This window comes from Acomys minous (genome assembly GCF_964271855.1).
Source record: "Acomys minous genome assembly, chromosome: 3".
NCBI classification, from domain to species: domain Eukaryota; kingdom Metazoa; phylum Chordata; class Mammalia; order Rodentia; family Muridae; genus Acomys; species Acomys minous.
Window position 1 is genome coordinate 71,332,936 of NC_140485.1, and position 13,970 is coordinate 71,346,905.

Sequence of the window (13,970 nt, forward strand, 5' to 3'; positions counted from 1 at the left end):
GTTTCTCTGTGTAGCCCTGGCTGTCCTGGAACTCTCTCTGTAGATCAGGCTGGCTTCGAACCCACAGAGATCCGCCTGCCTCTGAGTGCTAGTATTAAAGCATGTGTGCCACCATGCTTAGCCCCAACATATTTTCTGCCATTATCAATGCTCACAATATAGCTGCTCACAGTGGTCCTTCCATGGACTCGAACATGACACACCATGTTCAGAGCACTTGGGGGCTGCCCAGGATGAAATAAGAGTCAGGTTGTGCATTTCATGATGGGAGTCTGGAACATCTCAAAGGGCAGCTGTGAGCTTCAGCACTATTAGCACGTCTATCTCTGCTCACCCTTGGCAGAAATACTGTGACGCTGCACCTGGATCTAGGAATTCTCTCTAGATCAAAAGTTCTCAAATTACTAAGGAAAAAGATATGGTTGACAATCTCAGAAAAGCTACGGACAATTGCCAAGAAAATGTGTATACGTGTGTAAGTATCAAGCTGTGTCCATGACAACAGGAGCCTTGGGGTCCTTAGAGTCTCCCCACCCAGCAGTGTCAATGTGCACAGGGCTCTGGCTGTCAATGTACCAAAAGCTGCTTGAGCAGAGGCTAACACTCCTAAACTCCATTTGGGTAGAAAACCATCTGGGAACTGACAGCTGCAACCGAGTCACTGCAAACATGCATCTAGGGGATTCCCAGAGGCCCTAAGTCAGAGGAGGACACAAGCCTGGGGTCCTGGGAAGCAGCTGGCAGGAGGGTGCACAGGCTTCCCTGATAAGCAGCTGGAGAGCTCTACTCTCAGCTTCCCACTAGAGACCCTGGCTCTGCAAGCAGAGAAGAATCTCAGTAGCGGGGCTGGAGGCAGGGAAGGGCTGAAAACCCCCAAGTCCTGGGACCACTAGAAAGTGAAAGAGAAAAAAAGGCAGTAGGTCCTGCCCTGGTTACACAGAGATGGTGCTAAAAATAATGGTGGGAGGGGTGGACTGTGGGTGGGAAACTGAGTCACAAGGTCCGCGAACCTGAAGTGGTCACCTCCTGTAGCCAGATGTGACCTCCAGTGGAGGGAGGGGGACACTAACCCATCCATAAAACCTTCAACCCAAAATTTGTCTTGCCTATGAAAAGTGTAGGGATTAAGATGGAACAGAGATTGAGGGAATCACAAACGAATGCCTGGGCCAACCTGAGACCCACCCCATGGCAGAGAGCCAACCGGTCACTAGTAATGATGCTCTGCTATGCGGAGACAGGAGCCTGGCATAACTGTCTTCGGACAGGCTTCATCCAGCAGCTGATGTAAACAGATGAAGAGACCCACAGCCAAACGGTAGGCAGAGCTAGAGGAGTCTTCTGGAAGACTGGAATGAAGGAGACAGGGGGCCACACAGGTCAGGGACACCTCAGGAAGACCTACAGAGTGAACTAACCTGGGCCCACGGGGGCTCACAGAGACTGAGCCACCAACCAAAGAGCACACATGGGCTGGATCTAAGCCCCTACATATATGTAGGAGATGTACAGCCCAGTCAACATGTGGATCCTCTAACAATGGGAATAGAGGCTGTCTCTGACTCTGTTGCCTGCCTTTGGATCCCTTTCCCATAGCTGGGCTGCCATGTCTGGCCTCAGTGGAAGAGGGTGTACCTAGTCCTGCTGCAACTTTGTGTAAGTTGGTACCTATGGAGGTGGCCTCAACCTTCAGAGGGGTGTGAGGGAAGAGGAGGGAGGGGGCTTCAATCAGGCTATAAAGTGATTAAATATATAAATTAATTTTAAAAATATGAAGTAAAATCCATGAAGTAGCTTTTGTATAGTTAAAAAATAAAAGGCATAAATCTTAAAAAAACAAAAACAAAAACAAAAAAGCCTGGAGTGAAACCTTGGCTGTGCCACATTGTGGCTTTTGGTTGTTGTCCAAATGCTGTGATTTCTAGAAGCCTTAGCATTCCTGCTCAGAAACACATAATAACCTGAGTTGCTGAGTAAGATGCCAGGAAGAATGTGGCCATGCTACACTTCTGTGCTAAAGTGTAAACCAACCTCTAGATGATTCAGCAGCTCAACAGGGTTAAATGATGGCTTCCAATGAACTAGATAGATGTTTAAACCTCTCGGCATTATGGTGGTAAAATTCAAAAGTAAACGTGTGTGTGTGTGTGTGTGTGTGTGTGTGTGTGTGTGTGTGTATGTGTGCGTGCGCGCGCACGTGTCTGTGTGTTCATGGTGTACAGTGTGATGTTTATGTATCTGTGTGCACATACACTAAATTACCTAAATGATGACCACATTTAGCTAATTGTGCATCCATGGCCTCTCATTTTTCATGATGAGAAGCCCTAAGATCTATTCTCTTAGCAACCGTCAAGCACCGAACACGTGATTCTTAGCTCTAGGTGTCATGCTGTACATCAAACTTACTCCTCACTTTGGCCAACACCGTCTCAATCCTTAGGCCCTCAAGCCCTGGCAACAACATTCTATTTTTTCTCTGGGTTCTTTAGAATCCACATAAGAATGAAATCATGGGGGCTGAAGAGATGGCTTAGAGGTTTAAGAGCACTGACTGCTCTTCCAGAGGTCCTGAGTTCAATTCCCAGCACCCACATGGTGGCCCACAGCCATCTAGAATGAGATGTGGTGGGCAGTCACACACGCAGGCAGACACTGTATACATAATAAATAAGTCTGTAAAAACAGAAACAAAACAAAAAGAATGAAATCACGGGGCTAGGTGTGGTGGTACATGCCTTTAATTCCAGCACTCAGGGAGGCAGAAGCAGACAGATCTCTGTGAATTTGAGGCCAGCCTAGTCTACAAATAGAGTTCCAGGACAGCCAGGGCTATTATACTGAGAAACCCTGTCTCTGGGGGGGGGGGGTCAGAGGGGGGAGACAGAAAACAAAACCCAGGATGAAATCATGTAGTACTTCTCCTCTGCTTGCCTTGCTTTACTCAGGCTAATTATGTCTTCCATGTCCACCCTTGTTGTTATGACTAACTTTCCATTTTAAGTAGTATTCATATATAGGGTACATATATGATGTACACATATGTACACACATACACACACACACACACATTTTCCTTTCTTTCTTCCTTTTTTTTTTTTTTTTTTTTTTTTTGAGACAGAGTCTCTATGTTAGCCTTGGCTGTCCTGGACTTGCTCTGCAGACCAGGCTGGCCTCGAACTCACAGAGATCTGCCTGCCTCTGCCTCCCAAGTGCTGGGATTAAAGGTGTGCGCCACCACGCCCGGCTCACGATATTTTCTTTACCCATTCATCTGTCACTGACCACTTAGTTGCTTCCATGTCCTGGCTACTGTGACCCATGGTGCTGTGGTACACCCGGGACTACAGGCATCCACTTAGGAGACCCAGCCATCTCCTTAGATAACCATGCAGGAGATTCTGGACCATGTGGTGGTTCTTTCATTAGTCTACCTATGTAGCGTGGGCAGGCTTCAAACTCACCACAATCCTCCTTCCGCAGTCTCCTGAATGTTAGGAGTATAGGTGTGAGTCACCAACCTGACTATGTCATTTTCTTGAGAACCTCCACAGCTCTCAGTAACAGCTAGTTTACTTTCCAACAGCAACGAGCAAGAGCCTCTTCAGTCTCCCAGAGCCTTTTATAACAGCGCTGCTTACACTGGGAGGTAGCTAACTCACTCGGTTTAAGTTGCATTTCCCTGTGATTATAGATAACGAGGCTCTTCTCATAGACCTGTCAGCCATCTGGAAGTAACCCCAGGGAATTTTGGGGGTGGAGTAGCATGAACGTAGTTCCAGCCCTAGGGAGGTAGAGGCAGGAGGACTGTGATTATAAATAAGGCTACCCTGGGTGACATAAAACCCTGTCTCAAAAAAGAAAAAACTTAGAAGGCCAGGTATAAGAGCCACATGTGTAGCACATGACTAGAGCCAGCACTTGGGAGCAGGAAGCAGGAAGATCAGGAATGAAATAGAACCTTAGCTACAGACCAAAAGGAGAATGCCCAGTGAACTAAGCAGACACACTCAGCTGCCAGGGAACTCACCATAAGGCAGAGAGGTGGCCTTGATGCATGTGGAGAGGAAGTCTTCCAGAAAACAGTGAATGGACAAGTGGCCCCAGGACTCAGGTCCAGATCATATGTTAGTCACCAATGGCCTTGCTAAGAGCTTATGGTTTGGGAAAGAACAGAGGAGCTGTGTGTGTTTCTCCACAGCCTCCGCCATGGCTGAACTCCTCTGTAGAAACACATACAGAATGGCAGGTGCACAACGGTCAGAGATGGGCTTTTCTACTTCACCTTTTGCACTTCAGTTTCCATATCTGTATATTTGGGTACTGCCTAAGACTAAAATGACTCGGGTGTGATAGTACACACCTTTAATCCCAGCACTCAAGAGGCAGAGGCAGGTAGATCTGAGTTTGAGGCCAGCCTGGTCTACAGAATTCCAGGACAGCCATGGATACACAGCAAAGCATGGGTGTGCTTGTCATAATGCTTACTAGTTCTAAACGCCTTCTGTTATGGCCATGGCCAAGCACACACCTAGTCTTCAGTCAGCATTTGTTCACTCTCCCATAAAGGTGACATCAGGGAAGAGAGAGGCCCTTATCAGAGGACAAACAGCAGCTAGTGAAACCCCAGTATCCCTGTGAGGATATCAATAACACATTATGTGACAAAAAAAAGGCAGAGAAATTTCTGTAGAAGCCCTACCTAAGCATGTAAAATATCCACAGTGGAAGGAAACAGGATAAAGGTAATGCCCACCACCCTTTAATACAAGAGGCAGCTGGTGCTCACAGGCATGAAGGGACTTGGACAGGGCCACCTGGACCTGCTTTACCCTGAATGACTATCCACCCACCCACCTCCTCAGTCTCTCCAAAGGAGATCATCTCTCCCAGACTGTCACCTTTCTTCATCAGGGTCCACCAGTGGAAGAGTACAAGCCCTGAGGAGAGGGGATGAAAGCAGATGGAGAGAATAAGAAAATTAACTGGGCCTAGTTTCCAGAAGGGTCACCATTCTAAACCTAAGTCACATGGCTCCTGGAATACCATTCAGTGACTTTCTGCTTAGAACCATCAGTAAAGCCTGGACTCATTGGCAGCTATTTGCAGACTCAGTTCTGGCCCTGGCATCTGCTCTGTATTACACAAGCACATGCACACCCTTGTGTCCTCAGGGGCTCAGAGCCCCCTCCAGCCTCTGGGCCTGCCCTGTGCTGCTCCAGAAGCCCTGCGGCCTGCAGCCTGTTTGGCGCACTCCTCTCCAGACCACTGCTCACCTGCTTCTGTACTAGTGCGGACAACACCACTCATTTAGCAACCAGACCTTAGGCTTCCTGAGGGCAAGGACCGTGCCTGCCATTTCTGCTGTGGTACCTGCGGAGCAACTGAGATAAAAGATCATTTCTTTCCTGAGGGAGTCTAAACTGAACTTCATTAGAGCTGTGCTGTTCCTACAAGACCATCTTCCTCACACATCCCTAGCTGAGGAACAAAAGCACAACAGATCCAGTGAGCGCTTCAGAAAGCGATGAGCTCACCCGCGGGCACTCAGCACTTTTCCCACAGAGCCAGGTGCCCGTGGGTCAGCTGGGCTCAGTGGCTTTTGTTCCTCACTCCCTTCACAGTTACAGCCATGGACACCTACACGGGTGGGCAGATGTCTGTGGACCATGGACTCACAATGTGACACTGCAGTGTGGTAAGGTGCAGACCTTTCATCCCACCACCCAGGAGGCAGAGGCAGGTGGATTTCTGTGAGTTCCAGGACAGCCAGAGTAGCATGGTAAGACCTTGTATCAAAGAGAGACGGAGAGGGAGAGACAGAGAAGGAGAGGGCGAGGCAGTCGGAGAGAAGGAGAGGCAACAGCCATGCTGCCTAGTTTAGACCATGCACTGCTGCACCTCTATGCCAGAACACCTGGCTATCATAAAAACTGTGAATACTGACCCCCAAAATAGCACACTTCTAGGCAGCCCATTCACACCATGTGTGCAGTTGGTCTCCAAATGGAAGGTGCCTGCCCCATCCCTCCTCACAGGACTGCTGGGCTGTGCCCATTTCTTTGGACTGAGTTTTGCTTGCTTTGGTAACTCTATCAAAGTCTTAAAGTGACAATCCCTATAACACACTCTGGTGGTTGTAAACATTCCTTTAGAGCAGAAACGTGGAGTCACACCCAAAGTCACTAATCAGCTGTTTGACTCCATCTGTTTGAGAACATGGCTGAAAAAACATGCTAAGACACCGGAAGGAAGCTGTCTTTCCAATGCTATGAAGAAATTGTCTGGATGGGAATCAGGCCTGTGGCACTGCAGCATGATGTTATGTAACTTCTGGTAAGAGCCACCCTGCCTTTTATTCAAGAGACTAAAATTCCCCTCGAACTTTTTAGATCCTATTGGTTTTCTTTCTTCAAGAAAAAAAAAAAAAAAGGAAAAAGGTGTGTAGGCATACTTGTGATGTGATGGTACAGAGGTGCTACCCACCTAGTTTAATTTCTTTGTCCTGCTTGCATTTCTTCAGATTTTTCACTCTTGATTAATCAGGATGAAAGTCTAAGAAAATGGAAGAAAAGAAAACAAGATTAGAGCTAGGCACACTCTGGGCTGTAAACTGGAACCACCTTTGGGATAGCTAACACGAAATGAGCACGGACCCAATGCTAGGAATTAATACCATAGACATAGTGAAAGGACGGAAAGACACGGTGTGGAATTAGCTGCCTGTATGGGGAATGGAGACAAATCCTTGGATATCAGGATGCTAAGACACTACACAGCCATTTCAAGTATAAAGAACTCACATGGAAAGATGTTTATGCTTGGTTGTGTAAACGAATATTGTGAAACTACATATATTACTGCTGCTTTTCTGTGGGGGAACAGTCTTCCTATGTAGTGCCAGCTAGCCTCACAATGCCCTCTTCAGTGCTGGGTAACAGGCACGTGAAGCCTCACACAGCTACCTACCTACCTGAAGCAGCATTTGCTTTCACTTTGAGGGGAGGGGGAAGGATCAAAACAGAATAGGTCTTTCAATCCATTGGGGGTTTGTTTGTTTTGTTTTTAAGACAGATTCCTGGCCTGGAATTCTTGTGTAGGCATATAGATTTCTGTGAACTTTTAAAGTCAGCCAAAGCTATCTATTTATGATAAACAAAACGTAAAACATAAATTATCCCCTCCCAGCCCCCGGAGTGGCTGGCTGCTGGGGAAGAGGTGCTCGCTGGCTGGTTGCTCCCAGCACACGCTTTGGTTTTCATATCTGTGAGACCATGATCTCAGAGAAGAGAAATGTGAATACTGTTTGAATCATTTAGACAGAGGAGAAAGGAGAGGAATGATAAAAATAAAAGTGAAAGAAGCCCAGTTGCCTGAGAGAGAAGTGTCTGTCTGAATCAGCCTCTGCTCTCCTGGGGGGCAATGCTCTGCTTCTCACTGCTGCTTAATTGATAATAAAGATTTCAATAAAACAGCAGTGACACCTCCATCTCTACATATCCTATGGAGATATTTTGCTTGGCTTCTCACCTCTGCCCTCTACACTTTACGGCAGCAGGCAGCAGGCAGCAGGCAGGCCCACGTCTTCAGGCCCTGCTGCGCTGCTACCATCAGCGTCTCACTCCTCCTGGTTCCTCTGCTTTGTCTACTCTGGCTTCCTGTCAGTTTCTCTAACATTCTACAAGCTTTCCTGACTCCACTTTCTTGCTCATGTGCTCCTCTTCCTGTTGGGTGAGAATTTTGGCTCCATGACACCCTAACCTTACCCCTTGGCTCTTGGCTCATGGCATCAAGGCCTCCTAAACCCATTTTAGTACCACCTCTTCAAGGAAACCCTGGCCCACTCTCTCTTCTACCTCAGTCAGCCTGTGTCTGTGGTACTAACACCTATTCTTGGTCTGGGTGAACTTCATTTGGGGAAGGGCTACTCCTGTTTCCTTTACACTATCCATCCACCACTCCACCCAGTACAGGCGATGAACGAACACTGACCACGAGAAAATGCATCAACGTGAACTGAAGGTAGAGCTTCAATGCTCCAGGTCCTCTGCCTTTCAGATTTGCCTCCACTCTCTGGGCCCCTCTCAGGGTACACCACAACAGGTTTGTTTTGTTGAGATGCGGTCTTTTGTAACTGAGCATTTATTCCTCTAGCAGACTGTAAGCAATTAATACATCTTATGCCTGGGAGGCTGGTTCAGTAATTATGTTCAGATCCTGGCATACATATCAGGTAGCTCACAAATACCTATATCCCTATAACTCTAGCTCTAAGATGCCCGACACCCTCTTCTGACCTCCATGGGCATCTACACACACACACATACACACACACACACACACACACACACACACACACATGTGTGCACACAGATATACATGTTTGTTTTACTCCAAGCTAACTATGTTTACATTTATTATTTTTCTATTCATTTTTTAGTTGAGATGGGGTCTCTCTATATAGCCCTGGAAATCACTACCTACACCAGGTCTGCCTCCAGCACCTGGAGTTCCGCCTGCCTCTGCCTCAGGAGTGGTGGGATTAAAGGCATGTATCACATCTGGCTTCCTGTTGTTTCTTTAACCCCAGGAAGGTTGTTTTTGTTGTTATTGTTTTCTTCTGTTTTGGTTGGTCTGTTTTTAATTTCTTGTTGTTACTTTATTATCCATTTAATTCTGTATGTACCTCTATGTGTCAGTGTGTGTGTGTGTGTGTGAGAGAGAGAGAGAGAGAGAAAGAGAGAGAGAGACAGACAGACAGACAGACAGACAGACAGACAGAGAAAGACACAGAGACAGAGAGAGGGGGGGAATGAAGCTATGATCCATGCATTTTCTAGGTCACAATTCAAAAATTTTCAGTAACCATAGGATTGGCTACTATCTTAGCCGGTGACTATATATGTTAAAGAAGCTTTAAAAATTTTTTTAAAAAAAGATCTTGGCCAGAGCCAGGCATGGTGGTGCATGCCTTTAATCCTAGGGAGGCAGAGGCAGGCAGATGTCTCTGAGTTTGAGGAGAGCCTAGTCTACACACAAAGTTCATAGTGAGGCCCTGTCTCAAAACAAGCAAACTAAAATAAATAAAAATGTAAAAGGTTGTATCCCTCTCCATACTCCTACCACAGCACCATACAGGAGGCCTACCACCCCTGTTTTGACTAGCAAGGCAAGACAAATGAAGGTGGCAGCCACGCCCACTCAGATGGCAGTTGTGCTGTATAGTGGAGTGCAGCCCAGAACACGCACGCCTCCAGGATACACAAATGCACGTGACACTAGGCCCAGGGAGAAACAGGACAGTGTGAGGAGAGGATGGGTAGATGGGCACTCAAACAGACACCAGAGAAATGAAAGCACCGAATGGTGATTTAGTCTAAGTATTCTACACTATGTAGCGTTTCTTCCTTAAGTCTGAGCTGTAATTAGGGGAGGAGCGTCTGGGAAACACTATAAAAACAAAGCAATACAACATCCACTGGATCCACTGGTGACTTCAGACTCCAAGTCACCTATCCCTGGAGCTGGGATTCCCCATCCAAGGCCATCCCAGGAGGGGCCCTTGAACTGTGTAAGGAAATGTTCCTTCCACTCTTCTGAAGCATGCAGGTGAAGGAACAAGGGCTTCAGCTGCAGCTGCAGCTCCCAGCACAAGCTGCAAAGCTGCAAAGCTGCAGGCACAGCAACGGGAGGGATAGTGTGGGCTAAGAGAGCTGCACCTCAGAGTCTCTGGAACCCACTGCCTAGCCCTCCACAGCCCTCCACAGCCCTCCACAGCCCTCCACGGCCCCCCACAGCCCTCCACAGTCCCCCACAGTCCCCCACAGCCCTCCACAGCCCTCCACAGCCCTCCACAGTCCCCCACAGCCCCCCACAGTCCCCCACAGTCCCCCACAGTCCCCCACAGTCCCCCACCCCCACAGCCCTCCACAGCCCTCCACAGCTTTCTCATGGCACATGCCACAGTAACTGTTCACTCCCTGGCTGGCTTCCCTACATCACAGGACTTGGGAGGTAGCCCCAGGTGAAGTGCTCGCCTGATTTAAACTTGGTTTAACCATCAATATGCCATTTAAAACAAAACAAACAATACAAACAAAAACCAACCAACCAACCAACCAACAGCAACAACCCAGGAATCATGTGGAATTCTGAGCAGGGCCTGATAGCGTATATACCTACAATTTACAGCACAAAGGAGGAAGAGGAAAGAAAGATTAGTAAAGGCCAGCCTTAGCTATCTACTGAGTTTGAGCCAGTCTGGACTACACAAGATTCTGTCTCAAAAATAAGGGGGGGGGGTGTGGAGGGAGACAACTAAAGCTGTCTGTGATTCCTCTAGCCAGTGCTTGGTATTGTAGCAATGTGACAGCCAGCCCTAACCTGACACTGTGTGGTTGCTTGCCCAGGGAGAAACCACTCTATTCCAGTCATTAATGACACTTCTTTCTGTTTTCCCTGGGTGGTCTAATTTGTATGACAACTGATGTATGACTTCCCAGTGATGGCTAGGGAACCTAAGCCAGCACCAGGCACCCCTTAAATAGCCATTGACCTCTGTCCTGAAATGCTTGTGAGATCCTACGGGCCTGCAAATGGTGTTCCTGCTGTGAGCTAATTAACGGTTTGCTCTGCCTTTTGTAACTCCACTTACTGCTGTGGGACAGGGTGAAATGGCACCTTTATCACTGTAGACTGGAGATGAGAAGCAGCTGAGGGGCACAAAGCAATTTTCCTGCCCAGCTGTGGATACCACAGAGCGTGAGGTAATTGTGATGCCCACTTTATGAACCCTTCCTTTAGTTCCTTTTGGCACTGCAAGCCCCTGATGTGGCTTTACGGCTGTCGTCCTTCTGCTAGCAGTAATGATGAACTAATTTAATCTAAATTTGAATTGAGTCTTTGCCTTAAACTCAGACTCCAAACAGTATGAGAGCCCTCAACACACATTTACAGAATGGTAGGGACCACGTCTGTGAAGTGTTCCACAGCGCTGGCCTAGAGCCCTGGGACATGTGCGCGCACTAGCCAGCACCCACTCCGCTCTTCAGGGCTCTGAAGGCCCATTATCCTGTCCTCAAGAGCCAAATGGAAGCAGCAATTTCTTCAAGCATCAACAAAGCCTCTATCACTTGGGAAATGCTGGCGTACTAGGGTGATAAGCTCTAGTCTGCACTTCACAGCCGAGTGCGGCTCCCAGAAACTCAGTGCCTTTTAGAGGAAGCCAGGCCAGTTCTCAGGCACCATAAAGGGTTTCCGGGAGGTGGTGCGCACAGCCGTGAGCCATGAGTAATAACCGTTTCCAGGAGTTCCCACTTCTGTCTCTGCTTAGGAATCTCTCCTGGCCCCTCTCCCCCAGCTGAGTAGACTGGGTGTGTGTCTCAAAGCTGTAGCAGGCAAGAGGCTCTTCCTTCAGCTGCCAGGCCAGGGCCCTCTGCTCCCGAGAGTAGCAGCCACTTCTTTCTGCCTCCATGTTGATGGCTAACTTGAAGTTCAGCACGAGGTGTTTGGTGACAGAGAACAGCCCCGAAGCCTGGTTTGTAGACCCAAGAGGCATTCCTGGGGTCTTCATGTAAATTCCACATTTGAGTGCAGGCTCAGAAGCCTTGTCCACACCACTAGCATTCTCTCTCGTATTGTAAAACAGCAGTCTAGAGCATGCTGTTTTGTTGTTTTGTCCTTTTGGTGGTGGTGGTGGTGGTGGTGGGTGTATGTGCACATGACATGCATGTGCGGGTCAGAGGACCACTTTCAAAAGTCAGTTCTTTCCTTCCATGTTGAGTTCTGAGAATTGAACTCAGATGGTCAGGCTTGTACAGCAAGCTTTCACCCACGGAGGCACCTCGCCGGCCCTGCGTTTTTTTATTTTGTGGTTTGTTTGCTTCTTTGGGAGACAGGGTCACACACAGCGCAGGTTGGCCTAGAACTCATTCTACACAGGTTTGAGACTCAGGAGAGCCTAAAATTCATGGCCATCCTCCTGCCTCAGTTTCTCAAGTCCTGGGACCACAGATATGGATTACCCAGCTCAGAGTTTGAGCTGAACCAATCTGCAGGTGCTAATTTGGTGTGTCTCATCCCCTCCTATGACACCCCGTGGGCTAGGTTTGAGTGTGATCCCAGCTTTGCCCAAAGGCAGGCAGGCTCTGAAGGAGGAGTGAAGATCTGGGCAGGGCCTCTGAGCTAAGAGGGCATCATGTAGTGCCCTTTCCTGTCTTCCCACCAAACTAAACCAAAAGCACAGGCAGACTACAGACACTAGCTAGTCTAGGGATCTCAGAGGCCCACAGTGGCCAAGGGCCAGGAGCCAGGCATCAGACAGAATGTACAGTAAACTAGGTGGGACCTAGTCATAAAGCATGTTGGCCTAAGGCGTAGATTTAGACCGTAACACCACTCTGCCTCTGACTCTGGTACAATACCCCTCTTCAAGCCCCAGGGAGGTGTTGTGGACAGGACAGCAGCGTGAGGCAAGTTCTGGGGTGGCAGGGACAGTCTACTTTCTTTCTTTCTTTCTTTCTTTTTCTACTTTCACTCAGCACTCTACCTCTATCACCTGCTAGATGTGAAAACTTGGGCAAGTCTCTCCCCATCTTTGTACCTTTCTGTGTAAGATGGAGAAAACCTCTCACATCACTGCTGTGAAGATTAAAAGAGACCAGCAGAACCGAGATGCCTAACCTCACATTAACACACATTTGAGGAAGACAGGAAACCCATGCAAGAGCAAGCTGACCACAGAAGTCCCTTCCACAGCCTGAACTCATTACTAGGATGGCACATGTCAGGAAAAGCCCTGTAATGGCACTATGATAGCACAAGAAACTAAAGCCACCCTCACCCCGCATATGAAGCAGGCATGCCATCACTTCCCACCACAGCTTCCCGGCAGAAGCCCAAGCCCCATCCTTGCAGTGTCATGGCCTCACTATCATCTTAGAAAGAGGGATGGCCTCTATCCAGAGTCCCCAACTCTTGAGGCTAGGCTTGGGGTAAGGCACAGAGGAAAATCCAAGCCTCCCACTGCCCTTGCTACAGGGTAGCTACAAGTCCACTTTAGATGGCACAGCCATTTGGGGAAGTCTGCAGCTTTAAGATATGCTAAGGGGCTGTGAGAACTCTCCCTCTAACCCTGACCTTACATCAAACAGTTTCCAAACAATACACCCTCCTGAGGATTAGGGTCTCTGATGGCCTTAAAGACAAAGAATTAACAAGACCTGGAACAACAGCTGGCTTTTGCTTTTGTTTGCATCCTAGCTGTGGACATCCTTTCCCTACAGCAACAGTTGCCAGGACACTAGGTTTAAAAAGTGGGGGAGGGGGCGCAGAGGCAAATACAGGGATTTTTTTTTTCTTTCCCATCTCTCACCTTTCTTGCCAAACTAAAAACTAGAGTGAAAGGCTTTAAGTTAAAATGGAATTGTTGAGGCTTGAAAGACGGCTCAGCAGTTAAGAGCACTTACTCTTCTTCCAGAGGACCCAGGCTCTGCTCCCAGTGCACATCAGGTAGCCCACCTTTAACTCCAGTTCTGGGGCACCCTATCGATGCCCTCTGGCCTGCAAGGGCACATGGTTCTCATGATGCCATACAGGCACGTATGCACGTTTGCATGAGTAAAATAAACTTAAATCTCTTTAAAACAGAATTGTCTCTTTTTTATCTATGTGCCTACAGATATCAGCTCCCGGGGGATAGGCCAGTGGTGACATGGGAATTGAAGTCAGCTACTAATTATGTACATGGAGCTCAATCGACTTGAGGAATGAGTTCAGCAGAATCTGGAAACACTTACCTCCTGCCAAGGCGGCCAGGGATTAACAGTGACCATCTACTACGGTAAAGGGCTGGCGACTGGAAGGGTGTTCAGTAATAGTCATTTTTTCCTACCCCTCACTTCCTAAATACACATGCTTATGCACTCTGACTTTTAGCCTCTTTCAGGCATACCCAATCTGTAGAAAACCTT

The 13,970-nt window shown here is 48.0% G+C and overlaps 1 protein-coding gene across 6 annotated transcripts in view; it reads right to left on the reverse strand.

Moving 5' to 3' along the window:
• The window catches only part of PKIG (cAMP-dependent protein kinase inhibitor gamma), a 69,607-nt gene that overhangs the window by 17,523 nt on the left and 38,114 nt on the right, over positions 1–13,970 (reverse strand). For all 6 annotated transcript variants that reach the window (XM_084777219.1, XM_084777216.1, XM_084777220.1 and 3 more), the window contains exon 2: positions 6,487–6,555. The gene's annotated coding sequence lies outside the window, so the exon portion shown is untranslated. The remainder of the gene's footprint in view (positions 1–6,486; positions 6,556–13,970) is intronic.